Below are 17,147 nucleotides of genomic sequence, written 5' to 3' on the forward strand. Positions count from 1 at the left end.
GGGAAAAAGCCAAAGAGGACAAGAGGGAAAAAGCCAAAGAGGACAAGGCGGACAAGGCAAAAAGCCAAAGCCCAATCCCCTCGAGGGAAAAAGCCAAAGGGAAAAAGCCAAAGAGGACAAGGGAAAAAGCCAAAGAGGACAAGGCGGACAAGGCAAAAAGCCAAAGCCCAATCCCCTCGAGGGAAAAAGCCAAGCCCGAGGGAAAAAGCCAAAGAGGACAAGAGGGAAAAAGCCAAAGAGGACAAGGCGGACAAGGCAAAAAGCCAAAGCCCAATCCCCTCGAGGGAAAAAGCCAAGCCCGAGGGAAAAAGCCAAAGAGGACAAGAGGGAAAAAGCCAAAGAGGACAAGGCGGACAAGGCAAAAAGCCAAAGCCCAATCCCCTCGAGGGAAAAAGCCAAGCCCGAGGGAAAAAGCCAAAGAGGACAAGAGGGAAAAAGCCAAAGAGGACAAGGCGGACAAGGCAAAAAGCCAAAGCCCAATCCCCTCGAGGGAAAAAGCCAAGCCCGAGGGAAAAAGCCAAAGAGGACAAGAGGGAAAAAGCCAAAGAGGACAAGGCGGACAAGGCAAAAAGCCAAAGCCCAATCCCCTCGAGGGAAAAAGCCAAGCCCGAGGGAAAAAGCCAAAGAGGACAAGAGGGAAAAAGCCAAAGAGGACAAGGCGGACAAGGCAAAAAGCCAAAGCCCAATCCCCTCGAGGGAAAAAGCCAAGCCCGAGGGAAAAAGCCAAAGAGGACAAGAGGGAAAAAGCCAAAGAGGACAAGGCGGACAAGGCAAAAAGCCAAAGCCCAATCCCCTCGAGGGAAAAAGCCAAGCCCGAGGGAAAAAGCCAAAGAGGACAAGAGGGAAAAAGCCAAAGAGGACAAGGCGGACAAGGCAAAAAGCCAAAGCCCAATCCCCTCGAGGGAAAAAGCCAAGCCCGAGGGAAAAAGCCAAAGAGGACAAGAGGGAAAAAGCCAAAGAGGACAAGGCGGACAAGGCAAAAAGCCAAAGCCCAATCCCCTCGAGGGAAAAAGCCAAGCCCGAGGGAAAAAGCCAAAGAGGACAAGAGGGAAAAAGCCAAAGAGGACAAGGCGGACAAGGCAAAAAGCCAAAGCCCAATCCCCTCGAGGGAAAAAGCCAAGCCCGAGGGAAAAAGCCAAAGAGAAAAAGCCAAAGAGGACAAGGCAAAAAGCCAAAGAGGACAAATCAAGCCCAATCCCCTCGAGAGGCAAAAAGCCAAGCCCAATCCCCTCGAGGGAAAAAGCCAAGCCCGAGGGAAAAAGCCAAAGAGGACAAGGCAAAAGTCGAAAGAGGACAAATCAAGCCCAATCCCCTCGAGGGAAAAAGCCAAAGAGGACAAGGCGGACAAGGCAAAAAAGGACAAATCAAGCCCAATCCCCTCGAGGGAAAAAGCCAAAGAGGACAAGGCGGACAAGGCAAAAAGCCAAAGCCCAATCCCCTCGAGGGAAAAAGCCAAAGAGGACAAGGCAAAAAGCCAAAGAGGACAAATCAAGCCCAAGAGGACAAGGCAAAAGTCCAAAGAGGACAAATCAAGCCCAATCCCCTCGAGGGAAAAAGCCAAAAAGGACCAGGGAAAAAGCCAAAGAGGACAAGGCAAAAGTGGCAAAAAGCCAAGCCCAATCCCCTCGAGGGAAAAAGCCAAAGAGGACAAGGCTTAAGAGGACAAGGCAAAAGTGGCAAAAAGCCAAGCCCAATCCCCTCGAGGGAAAAAGCCAAAGAGGACAAGGCAAAAAGCCAAAGAGGACAAATCAAGCCCAATCCCCTCGAGAGGCAAAAAGCCAAGCCCAATCCCCTCGAGGGAAAAAGCCAAAGAGGACAAGGCAAAAAGCCAAAGAGGACAAATCAAGCCCAAGAGGACAAGGCAAAAGTCCAAAGAGGACAAATCAAGCCCAATCCCCTCGAGGGAAAAAGCCAAAGAGGACAAGGCAAAAAGCCAAAGACCAAAGAGGCCAAAGAGGACAAGGCAAAAAGCCAAAGAGGACAAATCAAGCCCAATCCCCTCGAGGGAAAAAGCCAAAAAGGACAAGGCAAAAAGCCAAAGAGGACAAATCAAGCCCAAAGACCAAAGAGGCCAAAGAGGACAAGGCAAAAAGCCAAAGAGGACAAATCAAGCCCAATCCCCTCGAGGGAAAAAGCCAAAAAGAACAAGGCAAAAAGCCAAAGAGGACAAATCAAGCCCAATCCCCTCGAGGGAAAAAGCCAAGGACAAATCAAGCCCAATCCCCTCGAGGGAAAAAGCCAAAGAGGACAAGGCAAAAAGCCAAAAAGGACAAATCAAGCCCAATCCCCTCGAGGGAAAAAGCCAAAGAGGACAAGGCAAAAAGCCGCCCAATCCCCTCGAGGGAAAAAGCCAAAGAGGACAAGGCAAAAAGCCGCCCAATCCCCTCGAGGGAAAAAGCCAAAGAGGACAAGGGAAAAAGCCCGCCCAATCCCCTCGAGGGAAAAAGCCAAAGAGGACAAGGCAAAAAGCCAAAAAGGACAAATCAAGCCCAATCCCCTCGAGGGAAAAAGCCAAAGAGGACGACAAAGGCAAAAGCCAAAGAGGTCAAAGCCAAGAGGACGACAAGGGGAAAAAGCCAAAGAGGACGACAAGGCAAAAGCCAAAGAGGTCAAAGCCAAGAGGACGACAAGGCAAAAGCCAAAGAGGTCAAAGCCTTGAGGGAAAAAGCCCAATCCAAAAGCCAAAGAGGTCAAAGCCTTGAGGGAAAAAGCCCAATCCCCTCGAGGGAAAAAGCCAAAGAGGACAAGGGAAAAAGCCAAAGAGGACAAATCACACAAATCACATTCTAATGGATTGACGGCTTTCAAGAGCCCAACCAATCCCCTCGAGGGAAAAAGCCAAAGAGGACAAATCACACAAATCACATTCTAATGGATTGACGGCTTTCAAGAGCCCAACCAATCCCCTCGAGGGAAAAAGCCAAAGAGGACAAATCACACAAATCACATTCTAATGGATTGACGGCTTTCAAGAGCCCAACCAATTCCCTCAAGGGAAAAAGCCAAAGAGGACAAATCACACAAATCACATTCTAATGGATTGACGGCTTTCAAGAGCCCAACCAATTCCCTCAAGGGAAAAAGCCAAAGAGGACAAATCACACAAATCACATTCTAATGGATTGACGGCTTTCAAGAGCCCAACCAATTCCCTCAAGGGAAAAAGCCAAAGAGGACAAATCACACAAATCACATTCTAATGGATTGACGGCTTTCAAGAGCCCAACCAATTCCCTCAAGGGAAAAAGCCAAAGAGGACAAATCACACAAATCACATTCTAATGGATTGACGGCTTTCAAGAGCCCAACCAATTCCCTCAAGGGAAAAAGCCAAAGAGGACAAATCACACAAATCACATTCTAATGGATTGACGGCTTTCAAGAGCCCAACCAATTCCCTCAAGGGAAAAAGCCAAAGAGGACAAATCACACAAATCACATTCTAATGGATTGACGGCTTTCAAGAGCCCAACCAATTCCCTCAAGGGAAAAAGCCAAAGAGGACAAATCACACAAATCACATTCTAATGGATTGACGGCTTTCAAGAGCCCAACCAATTCCCTCAAGGGAAAAAGCCAAAGAGGACAAATCACACAAATCACATTCTAATGGATTGACGGCTTTCAAGAGCCCAACCAATTCCCTCAAGGGAAAAAGCCAAAGAGGACAAATCACACAAATCACATTCTAATGGATTGACGGCTTTCAAGAGCCCAACCAATTCCCTCAAGGGAAAAAGCCAAAGAGGACAAATCACACAAATCACATTCTAATGGATTGACGGCTTTCAAGAGCCCAACCAATTCCCTCAAGGGAAAAAGCCAAAGAGGACAAATCACACAAATCACATTCTAATGGATTGACGGCTTTCAAGAGCCCAACCAATTCCCTCAAGGGAAAAAGCCAAAGAGGACAAATCACACAAATCACATTCTAATGGATTGACGGCTTTCAAGAGCCCAACCAATTCCCTCAAGGGAAAAAGCCAAAGAGGACAAATCACACAAATCACATTCTAATGGATTGACGGCTTTCAAGAGCCCAACCAATTCCCTCAAGGGAAAAAGCCAAAGAGGACAAATCACACAAATCACATTCTAATGGATTGACGGCTTTCAAGAGCCCAACCAATTCCCTCAAGGGAAAAAGCCAAAGAGGACAAATCACACAAATCACATTCTAATGGATTGACGGCTTTCAAGAGCCCAACCAATTCCCTCAAGGGAAAAAGCCAAAGAGGACAAATCACACAAATCACATTCTAATGGATTGACGGCTTTCAAGAGCCCAACCAATTCCCTCAAGGGAAAAAGCCAAAGAGGACAAATCACACAAATCACATTCTAATGGATTGACGGCTTTCAAGAGCCCAACCAATTCCCTCAAGGGAAAAAGCCAAAGAGGACAAATCACACAAATCACATTCTAATGGATTGACGGCTTTCAAGAGCCCAACCAATTCCCTCAAGGGAAAAAGCCAAAGAGGACAAATCACACAAATCACATTCTAATGGATTGACGGCTTTCAAGAGCCCAACCAATTCCCTCAAGGGAAAAAGCCAAAGAGGACAAATCACACAAATCACATTCTAATGGATTGACGGCTTTCAAGAGCCCAACCAATTCCCTCAAGGGAAAAAGCCAAAGAGGACAAATCACACAAATCACATTCTAATGGATTGACGGCTTTCAAGAGCCCAACCAATTCCCTCAAGGGAAAAAGCCAAAGAGGACAAATCACACAAATCACATTCTAATGGATTGACGGCTTTCAAGAGCCCAACCAATTCCCTCAAGGGAAAAAGCCAAAGAGGACAAATCACACAAATCACATTCTAATGGATTGACGGCTTTCAAGAGCCCAACCAATTCCCTCAAGGGAAAAAGCCAAAGAGGACAAATCACACAAATCACATTCTAATGGATTGACGGCTTTCAAGAGCCCAACCAATTCCCTCAAGGGAAAAAGCCAAAGAGGACAAATCACACAAATCACATTCTAATGGATTGACGGCTTTCAAGAGCCCAACCAATTCCCTCAAGGGAAAAAGCCAAAGAGGACAAATCACACAAATCACATTCTAATGGATTGACGGCTTTCAAGAGCCCAACCAATTCCCTCAAGGGAAAAAGCCAAAGAGGACAAATCACACAAATCACATTCTAATGGATTGACGGCTTTCAAGAGCCCAACCAATTCCCTCAAGGGAAAAAGCCAAAGAGGACAAATCACACAAATCACATTCTAATGGATTGACGGCTTTCAAGAGCCCAACCAATTCCCTCAAGGGAAAAAGCCAAAGAGGACAAATCACACAAATCACATTCTAATGGATTGACGGCTTTCAAGAGCCCAACCAATTCCCTCAAGGGAAAAAGCCAAAGAGGACAAATCACACAAATCACATTCTAATGGATTGACGGCTTTCAAGAGCCCAACCAATTCCCTCAAGGGAAAAAGCCAAAGAGGACAAATCAAGCCCAATCCCCTCGAGGGAAAAAGCCAAAAAGGACAAGGCAAAAAGCCAAAGAGGACAAATCAAGCCCAAAGACCAAAGAGGCCAAAGAGGACAAGGCAAAAAGCCGAAGAGGACAAATCAAGCCCAATCCCCTCGAGGGAAAAAGCCAAAAAGGACAAGGCAAAAAGCCAAAGAGGACAAATCAAGCCCAATCCCCTCGAGGGAAAAAGCCAAGGACAAATCAAGCCCAATCCCCTCGAGGGAAAAAGCCAAAAAGGACAAATCACACTTGCCAAAGAGGACAAATCACACAAAGTGTGAAAAGGACAAATCACACTTGGATGGATTGACGGTGGATTGACGGCTTTCAAAGCCTTGAGGGAAAAAGCCCAATCCTCTCGAGGGAAAAGGCCAAGCCCAATCCCCTCGAGGGAAAAAGCCAAAGCTTTCAAAGCCTTGAGGGAAAAAGCCCAATCCTCTCGAGGGAAAAAGCCAAGCCCAATCCCCTCGAGGGAAAAAGCCAAAGCTTTCAAAGCCTTGAGGGAAAAAGCCCAATCCTCTCGAGGGAAAAAGCCAAAGCCCAATCCCCTCGAGGGAAAAAGCCAAAGAGGACGAGGGAAAAAGCCGGGAAAAAGCCAAAGAGGACGAGGGAAAAAGCCAAAGAGGACAAGGGAAAAAGCCAAGCCAAAGAGGACGAGGGAAAAAGCCAAAGAGGACAAGGGAAAAAGCCAAGGGAAAAAGCCAAAGAGTTTTTCGAGGGAAAAAGCCAAGCCCAATCCCCTCGAGGGAAAAAGCCAAAGAGGACAAGGGAAAAAGCCAAGGGAAAAAGCCAAAGAGGACAAACAATCCCCTCGAGGGAAAAAGCCAAAGAGGACAAGGAAAAAAGCCAAAGAGGACAAATCACACTTGCCAAAGAGGACAAATCACACAAAGTGTGAAAAGGACAAATCACACTTGGATGGATTGACGGCTTTCAAAGCCTTGAGGGAAAAAGCCCAATCCCCTCGAGGGAAAAAGCCAAGCCCAATCCCCTCAAGGGGAAAAAAGCCAAAGAGGACAAATCACACAAAGTGTGAAAACCTTCTAGGACAAATCACACTTGCCAAAGAGGACAATGGATTGACGGTGGATTGACGGCTTTCAAAGCCTTGAGGGAAAAAGCCAAGCCCAATCCCCTCGAAGGAAAAAGCCAAAGAGGACGAGGGAAAAAGCCAAAGAGGACAAGGGAAAAAGCCAAGGGAAAAAGCCAAAGAGGACAAATCACACTTGCCAAAGAGGACAAATCAAAACCTTCTAATGGATGGATTGACGGCTTTCAAAGCCTTGAGGGAAAAAGCCCAATCCCCTCGAGGGAAAAAGCCAAGCCAAAAGCCAAAGAGGACAAATCACAGAAAGTGTGAAATCCTTCTAGGACAAATCACACTTGCCAGAGAGGACAAATCACACAAAGTGTGAAAAGGACAAATCACACAAAGTGTGAAAACCTTCTAATGGATGGATTGACGGCTTTCAAAGCCTTGAGGGAAAAAACCCAATCCCCTCGAGGGAAAAAGCCAAGCCCAATCCTCTCGAGGGGAAAAAAGCCAAAGAGGACAAGGGAAAAAGCCAAAGAGGACAAATCACACTTGCCAAAGAGGACAAATCACACAAAGTGTGAAAAGGACAAATCACACAAAGTGTGAAAACCTTCTAATGGATGGATTGACGGCTTTCAAAGCCTTGTGGGAAAAAGCCCAATCCCCTCGAGGGGATTGGGCTTGGAAAAAGCCAAAGAGGACAAATCACACAAAGTGTGAAAACCTTCTAATGGATGGATTCCCCTCACACAAAGTGTGAAAAGGCTTTCAAAGCCTTGAGGGAAAAAGCCCAATCCCCTCGAGGGAAAAAGGATTCCCCTCACACAAAGTGTGAAAAGGCTTTACACAAAGTGTGAAAAGGCTTTCAAAGCCTTGAGGGAAAAAGCCCAATCCCCTCGAGGGAAAAAGCCAAGCCCAATCCCCTCGAGGGAAAAAGCCAAAGAGGACAAAGAGGACAAATCACACAAAGTGTGAAAACCTTCTAATGGATGGATTCCCCTCACACTTTGTCAAGCCCAATCCCATCGAGGGAAAAAGCCAAAGAGGTGAAAGCCTTGAGGGAAAAAGCCCAATCCCCTCGAGGGAAAAAGCCAAGCCCAATCCCCTCGAGGGAAAAAGCCAAAGAGGACAAGGGAAAAAGCCAAAGAGGACAAATCACACAAAGTGTGAAAACCTTCTAATGGATGGATTCCCCTCACACAAAGTGTGAAAACCTTCTAATGGATGGATTGACGGCTTTCAAAGCCTTGAGGGAAAAAGCCCAATCCCCTCGAGGGAAAAAGCCAAAGAGGACAAATCACACAAATCACATTCTAATGGATTGACGGCTTTCAAGAGCCCAACCAATTCCCTCAAGGGAAAAAGCCAAAGAGGACAAATCACACAAATCACATTCTAATAAGAGCCCAACCAATTCCCTCAAGGGAAAAAGCCAAAGAGGACAAATCACACAAATCACATTCTAATGGATTGACGGCTTTCAAGAGCCCAACCAATTCCCTCAAGGGAAAAAGCCAAAGAGGACAAATCACACAAATCACATTCTAATGGATTGACGGCTTTCAAGAGCCCAATCCCCACGAGGGAAAAAGCCAAAGAGCAAATCACACCCAAAGCCTTGAGGGAAAAAGCCCAATCCCCTCGAGGGAAAAAGCCCAAAACCTTGAGGGAAAAAGCCCAATCCCCTCAAGGGTTCTAATGGATTGACGACTTTCAAGAGCAAGGGAAAAAGCCCAATCCCCTCGAGGGAAAAAGCCCAATCCCCTCGAGGGTTCTAATGGATTGACGGCTTTCAAGAGCCCAACCAATTCCCTCGAGGGAAAAAGCCAAAGAGGACAAATCACACAAATCAGATTCTAATGGATTGACGGCTTTCAAGAGCCCAATCCCCTCGAGGGAAAACGCCCAAAGCCTTGAGGGAACAAGCCCAATCCCCTCGAGGGAAAAAGCCAAAGAGGACAAATCACACCCAAAGCCTTGGGGGAAAAAGCCCAATCCCCTTGAGGGAAAAAGCCAAAGAGGACAAATCACACCCAAAGCCTTGAGGGAAAAAGCCGGAAAAAGCCCAATCCCCTCGAGGGAAAAAGCCAAAGAGGACAAATCACACCCAAAGCCTTGAGGAAAAAAGCCGGAAAAAGCCCAATCCCCTGACAAATCACACCCAAAGCCTTGAGGGAAAAAGCCCAATCCCCTCGAGGGAAAAAGCCAAAGAGGACAAAGCACACCCAAAGCCTTGAGGAAAAAAGCCGGAAAAAGCCCAATCCCCTTGAGGGAAAAAGCCAAAGAGGACAAATCACACCCAAAGCCTTGAGGGAAAAAGCCCAATCCCCACGAGGATCCCCACGAGGATCCCCTCGAGGGAAAAAGCCAAAGAGGACAAATCACACCCAAAGCCTTGAGGGAAAAAGCCCAATCCCCTCGAGGGTAAAAGCCAAAGAGGACAAATCACACAAATCACATTCTAATGGATTGACGGCTTTCAAAGCCTTTAGGCAAAAAGCCCAATCCCCTCGAGGGAAAAAAGCCACAGAGGACAAATCACACCTAAAGCCTTGAGGGAAAAAGCCCAATCCCCTCGAGGGAAAAAGCCAAAGAGGACAAATCACACCCAAAGCTTTGAGGAAAAAAGCCCAATCCCCCTCGAGGGAAAAAGCCAAAGAGGACAAATCACACAAATCACATTCTAATGGATTGACGGCTTTCAAAGCCTTGAGGGAAAAAGCCCAATCCCCTCGAGGGAAAAAGCCAAAGAGGACAAATCACACCCAAAGCTTTGAGGAAAAAAGCCCAATCCCCCTCGAGGGAAAAAGCCAAAGAGGACAAATCACACAAATCACATTCTAATGGATTGACGGCTTTCAAAGCCTTGAGGGAAAAAGCCCAATCCCCTCGAGGGAAAAAGCCAAAGAGGACAAATCACACCCAAACCTTGAGGGAAAAAGCCCAATCCCCTCGAGGGAAAAAGCCAAAGAGGACAAATCACACAAATCACATTAATGGATTGACGGCTTTCAAAACCTTGAGAGAAAAAGCCCAATCCCCTCGAGGGAAAAAGCCAAAGAGGACAAATCACACCCACATTGGTTGGGGAGGAGAACAAATCACACTTTATAAGGTGTGAAAACCTTCTAATGGATTGACGGCTTTCAAAGCCTTGAGGGAAAAAGCCCAATCCTCTCGAGGAAAAAAGCCAAAGAGGACAAATCACACCCAAAGCCTTGAGGGAAAAAGCCCAATCCCCTCGAGGGAAAAAGCCAAAGAGGACAAATCACACAAATCACATTCTAATGGATTGACGGCTTTCAAAGCCTTGAGGGAAAAAGCCCAATCCCCTCGAGGGAAAAAGCCAAAGAGGACAAATCACACAAATCACATTCTAATGGATTGACGGCTTTCAAAGCCTTGAGGGAAAAAGCCCAATCCCCTCGAGGGAAAAAGCCAAAGAGGACAAATCACACCCACATTGGTTGGGGAGGAGAACAAATCACACGTTATAAGGGTGTGAAAACCTTCTAATGAATTGACGGCTTTCAAAGCCTTGAGGGACACCCACATTGGTTGGGGAGGAGAACAAATCACACGTTATAAGGGTGTGAAAACCTTCTAATGAATTGACGGCTTTCAAAGCCTTGAGGGAAAAAGCCCAATCCCCTCGAGGGAAAAAGAACGGCTTTCAAAATCTTGAGGGAAAAAGCCCAATCCCCTCGTTTAGCCCAATCCCCAATCCCCTCGAGAGAAAAAAAGCCAAAGAGGACAAATCACACAAATCACATTCTAATGGATTCAAAGCCTTGAGGGAAAAAGCCCAATCCCCTCGAGGGAAAAAGCCAAAGAGGACAAATCACACAAATCACACTTTACACAATAAGGAAGTGAAAAAACCTTCTAATGGATTGACGGCTTTCAAAGCCTTGAGGGAAAAAGCCCAATCCCCTCGAGGGAAAAAGCCAAAGAGGACAAATCACACAAATCACACTTTACACAATAAGGGAGTGAAAAAACCTTCTAATGGATTGACGGCTTTCAAAGCCTTGAGGAAAAAAGCCCAATCCCCTTGAGGGAAAAAGCCCAATCCCCTCGAGGGAAAAAGCCAAAGAGAACCAATCACACAAATCACACTTTACACAATAAGGGAGTGAAAATGAAAACCTGTGAAACCTTCTAATGGATAGCCTTGAGGGAAAAAGCCCAATCCCCTCGAGGGAAAAATGAAAACCTGTGAAACCTTCTAATGGATAGCCTTGAGGGAAAAAGCCCAATCCCCTCGAGGGAGAGGACAAATCACACAAATCACACTTTACACAATAAGGGAGTGAAAAAACCTTCTAATGGATTGACGGCTTTCAAAGCCTTGAGGAAAAAAGCCCAATCCCCTTGAGGGAAAAAGCCCAATCCCCTCGAGGGAAAAAGCCAAAGAGAACCAATCACACAAATCACACTTTACACAATAAGGGAGTGAAAATGAAAACCTGTGAAACCTTCTAATGGATAGCCTTGAGGGAAAAAGCCCAATCCCCTCGAGGGAAAAAGCCAAAGAGGACAAATCACACAAATCACACTTTACACAATAAGGGAGTGAAAACCTGTGAAAACCTTCTAATGGATTGACGGCTTTCAAAGTCTTGAGGGAAAAAGCCAAAGAGGACAAATCACACAAATCACACTTTACACAATAAGGAAGTGAAAAAACCTTCTAATGGATTGACGGCTTTCAAAGCCTTGAGGGAAAAAGCCCAATCCCCTCGAGGGAAAAAGCCAAAGAGGACAAATCACACAAATCACACTTTACACAATAACGTTAAGGCTAGGGTAAGTTAGAGAACGATATGACTATGAAGTGTTTACGTTATGACTTGGTTATTATATGATCCATTGTATGCTAGATTATTGTGCTCAAGTACGAAATCATGTGAACGTGAATGTATGTTATTTATGCTGCTTAGTTGATGTGATATGAATGCATGTGACGATGTGTGGCCCTTGTACGATTATGGCTTGTTGTATGGGTATTGGAATGAAACTGAATGAATTGTATGACATGAAATACGGTAAATTGCACTATACATAACCCCGCTAGGAATATGTATGATATGTAACGAAATGAGAATGAGAATGACATGTAAGCATGAAAACGTGGTGCGGGGTTATGCTCATTAAATGATGACTGTAGGACTAGTGGGACCTCATGCATATTGTGTGTTCATGCATTTGGGGGGATACCCCTATCCCATCACGAGGGTACGGACGCGTACATCCAAATGGCAGGACAACGATCATTATGCTCCGCATAGCGCTGCCGTGACGGTTTTAGTTTTAACGGGTCCCGGTGGGCCCCTAGAGCATGCCCACCGGCTAGGGACAGTGGCCCAGCGGTGTGCGAACTAGCTGGTGAGCCCATACTCGCACGTATGGGCTGCGTGTAGAGTATATGGTACACGTCCACGATTACCTGTTAGGATTACACCGTAGGGAAAACGAAAAGAAACGAAACGAAACGAAATGAAATGAAACGAAACGAAAGATAGGTCCCATCATATTATTGCATGTGATTGTTGCATTTAACCCCAATAGTGGGGTCACTTACTGAGTATTTCTTTAAATACTCAAGCCATGTGCTACTACATTTTTCAGGTTAAGGCAAGGCATTCCTGTACGGCTGACGACGGCATCGCAACTCGAGATCATGGCACATGTATAGGATAGTGGCATTTATTTTCTTAGACTTAGGATAGAATAGGATGTTTTAAACTTAAACGTTTATTTATTTTATTCCGAGTCTTTTGTTGTGTCATTTTAAAGATGTTTTCGAAACACGTAAGTCCATGGCTGTGTTTTAAGATAAAGGTTATGTTTTATGGAATTTAAATGAAGTTTTCCGCATTCAATGTTTATGGTATGTATACAGTAGCGACCTTAAATTAAGTAGAAAATTTCGGGTCGTTACAGTTGGGGAGGAGAACAAATCACCTTTTATAAGGGTGTGGAAACCTTCCTCTAGCAGACGTGTTTCAAAGCCTTGAGGGGAAGCCCGAAAGGGAAAGTCCAAACATGACAATATCTACTAGCAGTGGATCTCGGCTATTACAAATTTTGATTTGGGGGCGGTCCCATATCGATTGGAGGAAGAAAAGAGTGCCAGCGAGGACGCTAGGCCCCAAAGGGGTGAATTGTGATGTCCCATTACAAATTTTGATTTGGGGGCGGTCCCACATCGATTGGAGGAAGAAAAGAGTGCCAGCGAGGACGCTAGGCCCCGAAGGGGTGAATTGTGATGTCCCACATCGATTGGGGGAAGAAAAGAGTGCCAGCGAGGACGTTGGGCCCCGAAGGGGGGTGAATTGTGATGTCCCACATTGGTTGGGGAGAAGAACAAATCACCCTTTATAAGGGGAAGCCCGAAAGGGAAAGCCCAAAGAGGACAATATCTGCTAGCGGTGGATCTGGGCTGTTACAAATTTTGATTTGGGGGCGGTCCCACAGCGATTGGAGGAATGAAAGAGTGGGTGTGGGGAAGCCCGAAAGGGAAAGCCCAAAGAGGACAATATCTACTAGCAGTGGATCTGGGCTGTTACAAATTTTGATTTGGGGGCGGTCCCACCTCGATTGGAGGAATGAAAGAGTGCCAATGAGGATGCTGGGCCTCGAAGGGGGGTGAATTATAATGTCCCTCACACAATATCTACTAGCAGTGGATCTGGGTTGTTACAAATTTTGATTTGGGGGCGGTCCCACCTCGATTGGAGGAATGAAAGAGTGCCAATGAGGATGCTGGGCCTCGAAGGGGGGTGAATTATAATGTCCCCCATATTGGTTGAGGAGAACAAACCACCATTTATAAGGGTGTGGAAACCTTCCCCTAGTAGATCGTTTTAAAGCTTTGAGGGGAAGCCTGAAAGGGAAAGCCCAAAGAGGACAATATGTGGGCCTTGGTCGTTACACTACACAACATAATTGATAAAGATGTGTGTTAACTACCAACATAAGGTGTGAGGAACACCATCAAGAATGGTGACATTGAGGAGCATAAGGACAAGATGACTCTTGCCACTATCTACCAAGCAATCCCGAAGAATGTCCTTCTCATGTTGGCAAAGAAGGACTCGACAAAGATAACATAAGAGGAGATGCTACAAACAATGCATGTGGGAGTGGAACATGTCAAGGAAGCAAATGTGCAGACCTTGAAGAGTGAGTTTGATGTTATCCACATAAGGGATGATGAGTCAATAGGAGACTTTGCCATGAAGTTGACGATGATCGTTAGTGGTATTCGTTCATTAGGCGACAAGGTGGAGGAGATCTCCATCATCAAGAAGTTCCTTTGACCTATCCCCCTGATGGTGTTAATATAACACATGTGGAAACAATTTGGATCTTAGGCACTTTTAGAACATCAATTATAGTAAATAACTAGCATGTTCATAAGTATTAAAACTTAATGAGTTTGAATACTAATCTTTTGTAGTTCAAATTCCTTTTTCCTCACGAACCGGTTTCGAACCACCACTAGTGTCTTCTCCACTATCCTCCGGCCTTAGAACGGGATTGTGGAATCCAATGAATGACTAAACTTGGGAGGGATTTTGTATATATGAAGAGAGTGTTTGTGAGAGGTTTTTCTCAAGGTTTTTTTCACCAAGGAAGACCTTCCATGTACCATGATCACTCTATTTATAGAGTTATGTTTGCATGTTGGTAAACTGTAGAGGAAAGTCATTCAATCCTGAACTACTGATGAACTCGTAGAGAGTGAAGAATTCCAACCTTGTTATTCTCTTCCATGCAAATTTGAGATCACCAAATTTTGACATTCAAAATTCCACTTAAATGTTTTGGACTATGTGATAAGCATGCAAGTTTGAGTTCACCAAGTTTGGTTAAACCAAATTTTGACACCTCAAAATTCCATTAACATGGATTTTTCTTAAATAAAGTCAACATTTTGACTTTCTTCATTTTAATTCAACAATTAATTTGAATAATTAATTTCAAATTAAAGTAATATTAAATGATTAATTAAACTATTTAATTAATATTTAATATTAATTCAAATGTCAATCCCAATCAATTCCGACACATATTTGATTAAGATATTTAAATCTTATTTAAATATCTTAGATTCTCTCTTTTTGTTTAATTCGTAAATAAAACAAAAATGCGGTTAAATATATGGTATATATGTAGCGCATATTCCCTAATTTGAATTCAAACACTTTGATCTCACTCGTCACACTATTCTATAGTTTAGTCCGATATGAGCTAGTAGAGGGACCTAATGGACCTATAGATCATGGGCTCCAACGATCCAAGATTAACCGGTTAAACTCATTAACCTTGTTAACCAACATTTGTTAACTACTAGGACACTCCACTATAGCCTAGTAGTTGCACTCCCCTCACTATAGATATATTTATGTCCATTTGATATAACCATGATTAGTAAGTCGATCCTTCATAGGTCGTTCGTAACTAGAGCTAGGTCAATTTACCGTTTTACCCTTGAAGTTACTTCTTGTTCCTCATGTCTCACTGATCCTCTAATGAACAATTGGTTTGTAGTCCAACAAGTAAACCGAATCCCTCTCAGGGCAATGAGAGGGTGGGGCCCCTTGTTCAAGACATGGAGTCAATTCTTAAGGGAACTAACCTCTCTTCTATCCCTAAAAGTGGGTAGGAGTGAATTCCATCTTGCACACCACGTCCCCAGCCATTCACCCAGTCTTACCCCTGAAATGGGAGGCCTATTGAGTCGACGAACTCGAGCCACTCTCACTCATGCAAATCTAAGGATAATTCCGAATAAACAAGAGTTCATGGTTAGTTTAGGATTAAAATCGAGTTACCTAGGTCATCGAATGAAAAGAAAATCAGTCTCAATAGTAAACGACATTATAAAGTGAGAGTGATTTTCTTCATGGTCCGATCTTATGCAATACTCATTGCATAGGACACCCCCACTCACACGTCTCCACATGTACAATTTAGTGATCACATTGTTTATGTCATATACAAAAGTGGACCGCATTCATAGTGTTCCCAAGATAAGGTACGTAACCTTATCCCCATACTATAGATCCTTTTGACTATATACTTGAACTTGATCGACTCTTATGTCTCTACATATAGTTCAAGTAATCATACTATAGTCAGAGTGTTCTTAGTTTATTGGATTTAGATTAATAATCATAAAGTTCACTTTATTCAACTACAATCTTTACTGAATAAACAACAATAATAACTTTATTGAAAATAGAATATATTTTTGTTTACAAACTATGAGTTTTAGGACATAAAACCCAACACCCCAAGATTAATATAGATCTCTATTAAGTAGTTGAGGATTAATTTATATTCTTAATTTTAAAAAAATCATCTAATTTTGATGGTATATCTATCGTATAATTTATATACCTTATATTTTATTCATCAAATCATTTGTAACAATTACAAAGTGGGTCATATGAAGAGTGTTATTAGGATAAGATATCCAATTTTATTTATATACTATTGACTCTTTCGATTGTTAGTTATACATAATTCATATATCAATGATATAATGTTCAAGATTATCCTAATACTATCGAACTTTTTCGGACAATAGATATAGTTGAATTGTAAATAAAACAATCAAAATTATTATTAAAATTAAATCATTAATTACGAGGTCTTAGAACATAAATCCCAATAATCACTCACTTGCATCATAGTCGAAGTGACATGTATCTTCGAACATACTCTATACCAAATATGTTCTCCCACTTCCCTTTTTATTTTTAGTTATTGGAGCACTTTCCATTCCAAAACTCGAAATATTATTAAAACATATTAAACAAACATAGAAAAACAACATCATTCCAAAACTCAAAATTCATTAATTAACAACAAATTTAATTTCAATATAATAAATTTGTAATTAATTGTTACTATAACTATTACAAATAATATACTTTAGGTTTTTGGGTTTATTTATCAATGAATAATAATAATTATTAATAAATAATTTAAATAAAATTATACACAAATTTAATTATAAACTATTAGTATGGTGATCAAATTAAATAATTATTATATATATTATAGTTTAAAAATCAAATATCATATATAATGAAGTAAATTATGGTACGATAAAAATAATTATAAATTTTAAAATAGTAAGAAAGAAAAGATGAATAAATGTAAAATAAAAATAAAAAAGAAAATAAAAAATAGAAAAGGAAATAGGGAATAAAGTTTAGGAACAATTATTTATTTATCTCGATTTTCTTTTCTTTTATAATTATTTTATTTTGTTTTTTTTGTTTCTTAAATATGTTTTTTTATAAATTTATTGTTTGAGAAGAATTATTAATATTGACAGTTAAATTTAAAAACCTACCATTTAACCTATATTATTTATAATGCACTTATTAAATATATTAAATTAAAATTTAATTGATAAAAATATTTTAATAATTTGACTTAATAAAAATAAATTAGCTGATAGTCTACGACTTAAAAAATATTATTATTTATATAAAATTTTAATAATCTTCCATCTCCTAATTTATTTTATTTGAATAAACTCAATTAATTAATTGATATTAGCTTACAAAATAATTATAATCAATTATT

This window comes from Cucurbita moschata, unplaced genomic scaffold, assembly GCF_002738365.1.
Source record: "Cucurbita moschata cultivar Rifu unplaced genomic scaffold, Cmos_1.0 Cmo_Scf00208, whole genome shotgun sequence".
NCBI classification, from domain to species: Eukaryota; Viridiplantae; Streptophyta; class Magnoliopsida; order Cucurbitales; family Cucurbitaceae; genus Cucurbita; species Cucurbita moschata.